This window comes from Triticum urartu, chromosome 6A (assembly GCF_056163025.1).
Source record: "Triticum urartu cultivar PI428250 chromosome 6A, HENAU_Tu73, whole genome shotgun sequence".
NCBI lineage: Eukaryota > Viridiplantae > Streptophyta > Magnoliopsida > Poales > Poaceae > Triticum > Triticum urartu.
Genome location: NC_141878.1, coordinates 90,911,704 through 90,915,509, shown reverse-complemented (window position 1 = coordinate 90,915,509; position 3,806 = coordinate 90,911,704). Strand labels below are relative to the sequence as shown.

Sequence of the window (3,806 nt, the reverse complement as noted above, 5' to 3'; positions counted from 1 at the left end):
GGTGAAGCGGAAATTAATCATGGGTGAGTCCGCCATAGGAGCAGACAGATGAGTCAGCCACGATATATTGATGTAGCGGGGGCGGCGACTTGCGCATGTATCCATCCAGCAACACGGCATGAACGCGCTAGTGCACAAAATAATATTGACGCACGCCCCTTTGCAACACCTTTGTAATGAATAATGGTCCTGAGAAAAAATATCACAAACCAGAGTAATTGTTCTCAAACAAAATATGTGCTGATAAAAATCTTAGGAAAAATAGCACCTTCTGTTTTTTCGGGCGAACACATCTCCTCTCGCTTCCTCTGTTTTATCAAGGGAACCACGCTATGCAGCATAACATCAAATTGTAGATTGAACCGTGTGTGAGGTACTGGAGGTGCATGGAAAGTAAATAATATATGCGTGTGATTAGCACTCTGGCCGCATTATCCATGCACGTAGCAGGTTTTATCCTTCTTCTCTTTTGTCTGCTTCTGCCTGGAGAGGCATCCCTTGTTTGACATTGTCAATAAAAAAGGCAAGTCAGAAATCGTCTGATCCAAAGAACTGCTCCTTTGCGCCGATGTTGGTCATGAAGGTCGCACCTGCCCTATCAGTATCTTGCCTGAAGCGGCTGGACACGGTTGCGGGGGCGACTCCGGCTCGTAGGCACGATATGGGCGACCCGCAGTAGAGGCCAGAACCGGCAGAGGTGACTTGAAGAGGCGACGATTTAATCCGGCCGTGACGGTGACTCGGTGAGGCCGTGTGTCAGAAGCAGACAGCCGGTGAGGCGTGGCTACAGCCGCGAGGGGCGGTGAATCGGCGACGGCGGAGGCGGCTCCATGCGCGGACGACGGAGGCGGGTCAGGCGGCCGGCTGAGTAAGTGAGACGGTTCGGGGCCGAAAGCCCGGGCGGCTCAAAAGCAGCGCAACGGGCGAGGTGGAGCAGCGGCCTGGAGGACGCCGGCAAGGCGGGCCAAGGCAAAATGTAGCAGCACGAGGCCGATCCGTATAGGCAGAGACCGTGAACTGCCCCTGTTGGCTTGGCGATTTACGCGACAACTCAGGCGCGGGTGATCCGGCATGGCACAGCGGCGGAGGTGAGTTGGGCGTGTCTTCCTGCTAGACAGACGGCAGCTCGACGGCCGGCGGGTTGGTTTGGTGATTCGACTAGGCCGGATCGTGGGCAGCGGCTCGAGCAGTGAAAGGTATTGCAGGCGGGTTAAGAGAGAGGCCGGCCCGGCGCGTCCTCCGCCGACGAAGTGAGGTGCGCGACGGCGAGAGTCGTTAGGCGCCGAGCCAGCGGGCGGTTCAGCAACGGCTGCGAGACGGTCTGATTGTGACTTGTGGAAGAGGGCCGAGGCCACGGGCCCGCTTGCAGCAACAGGAGCAATCCGCGGCGGATCGCGGTGAGGGCGGGCTGTCCTGGCATAGGCGACGACTCGGCGTCGGCGGTTCAAGAGGTAAGCAACCGTGGCCACAGTGGTGATTTGTCCGTAGACGTGCAACTGAATGGCGGCGGTTTGGCTGTAGTTTGATGGCGACGGTGACTCAGGGCCAGATCATGTTGAGGTAAAGCGGCTTGGAGCAGTATTTGAACCGGAGGCGGCTTGTAAAACGGCGAGGGCGGCGGCGGAGCGAGGGAGGGCCGACATCGGAGGCTTGCTGGCAAGGTACGGCCGTGGCGGCCACAGAGTCCGAGTTCATCCCTCATATCCGTCTCCGGGCCATGGTGCTGTTGGACTTTTCGTTGGATTTCTTTGTTCCATGCTGTAATGTTGCCGGTAGGTTCTTACTTTCCATTGATGTATGAGTCCGTGTTGAGATCCTACGCTCTTTTTCCTTTTCTTTCTCAATCTGATTCAGAACCAAACCGATCTGATTTCTGTTCTCTGTTGCGGCTTGTACAGCGGAGTTAATGGCAGATGTGACTCCATGATCTTGGCTCATAACAATGGAGTTTTGAACCGGTCAGTCGCTGGCGGTTTAACAAGGCGGTTTGAGTGGAAGAGCGAGCCGGCAGTTGAAAACGGGCTATCGGCCGTACCATCGTGGGCGGAATGAGGCCGCCCCAGCGGATCGACGAGGTGCAGGCCGGCTCGCGGCGTGCTGAAACCAGCCGTCGAGGTGCAGCTGAACCGGTGGCGCGTTTGGAGAGGCTCCGGTATGGCGAGGACACGGCCAAGCGGCGGTTCAAAGGCGACAGAGCTGACTCAATCCGGCGGCGGCTTTGGGACAGCCAATCCTCGAGGCACAGACAACCGAGGAGTCTGGGTCGTGGAGTGATGCTTTGATCCATGATACCTATAGCTAGTCATCAATTTCTTTACTAATCTTTCCAATCAATATCCAATCCATAGTCTTGCTCGATTGGGACTTTGGCTTTTTGTGTTTTTGGCGATTTGCTTCCATCATCTTTGTCGCATTAACGCTTAAACAAGGCGGCGACTCTAACCATGTTAGTTCTTGGCGATTTACAGATCAAAACTTGACCCGCCGGCAAAAACAGACCATAGAGGAAGTTGATGGTGTTGGCCAACCAGCTCTTCTTCACCCAAAAAATCGCGAACATCTGGATCCCTAAGAGAGATCCCTCCAAGAACTCGACACCACTGTGCGCAGGCCCCACGGTGGGCGTCAACATCGTGGACTTGTCACAGCAGATTTATCAGTTGCACGTCCACCCTATAATGTGCAAAGATTTCTTTGGCCTCTTTTATTATGAATGTAAACTCATGAGCCAAAAAGATAGTAGCGGCACGCTTAACATAAGAATGCTCAATATTAGAAAATTCTAGGAAAATCCTTTGTATGCAAGGATGCATGTGCATGAATTGTCTTTCAAGTTCAACTGCAAGCATGGCAATAGCGTCCGCAAGACTACTAGTTCTATGAAGGATAGAACTGCACATAGAAGGTAAAGCACCGGCACAAGTAAAGAAATCTTGAATAACTCCTTTTCCAAAAATATTACCACTACCAACACGGAATTTTTTGTATGTAAGATGGGTGGTTCTTTAGCAGGAGCATCAGAATTTTTCATGATATTATTGTTGTCCATATCGACAATAATTTCTCCAATTTCAGACATAGAGGCAGAAGGTAAAGGACTGCCATCACGACAAGCAAACGAACTAACGCACAAGCAAACAAAAAGCAAGCGGGCAAAAGAGGCAAATAGAGAAAGAGATAGAGGATAGAGAGAGAGAGGACGAATAAAACGGCAAGGGTGAAGTGGGGGAGAGGAAAACAAGAGGCAAATGGAAAATAATGTAATGCGGGAAATAAGGATATGTGATGTGTACTTGGTATATTGACTTTTGCGTAGACCTCCCCGGAAACAGCGCCAGAAATCCTTCTTGCTACCTCTTGAGCACTGTGTTGGTTTTCCCCGAAGAGGAATTGATGATGCAGCAAAGTAGCGTAAGTATTTCCCTTAGTTTTTGACAACTAAGGTATCAATCCAGTAGGAGGCTACGCGCGAGTCCCTCGTACCTGCACAAAACAAATAAATCCTCGCAACCAACACGAATAGGGGTTGTCAATCCCTACACGGCCACTTATGAGAGTGAGATCTGATAGATATGATAATATAATATTTTTGGTATTTTTGTGGTAAAGATGCAAAGTAAAATAAAGGCAAAGTAAAAGAGCAAAGGAAATAACTAAGTAGTAGGAGATTAATATGATAAAGATAGACCCGGGGGCCATAGGTTTCACTAGTGGCTTCTCTCGAGAGCATAAGTATTCTACGGTGGGTGAACAAATTACTGTTGAGCAATTGACAGAATTGAGCATAGTTATGAGAATATCTAGGT

General features: G+C 50.8%; 1 long non-coding RNA gene across 1 annotated transcript; it reads left to right on the top strand.

The window, feature by feature from the left end:
• Positions 1 to 571: 571 nt before the first annotated feature.
• LOC147964152 (uncharacterized) lies at positions 572 to 2,631 on the top strand. Its single transcript, XR_015608931.1, has 3 exons — positions 572 to 1,451; positions 1,522 to 1,772; positions 1,899 to 2,631. It is a non-coding gene; the product is annotated as an uncharacterized LOC147964152 (long non-coding RNA).
• Positions 2,632 to 3,806: the final 1,175 nt, after the last annotated feature.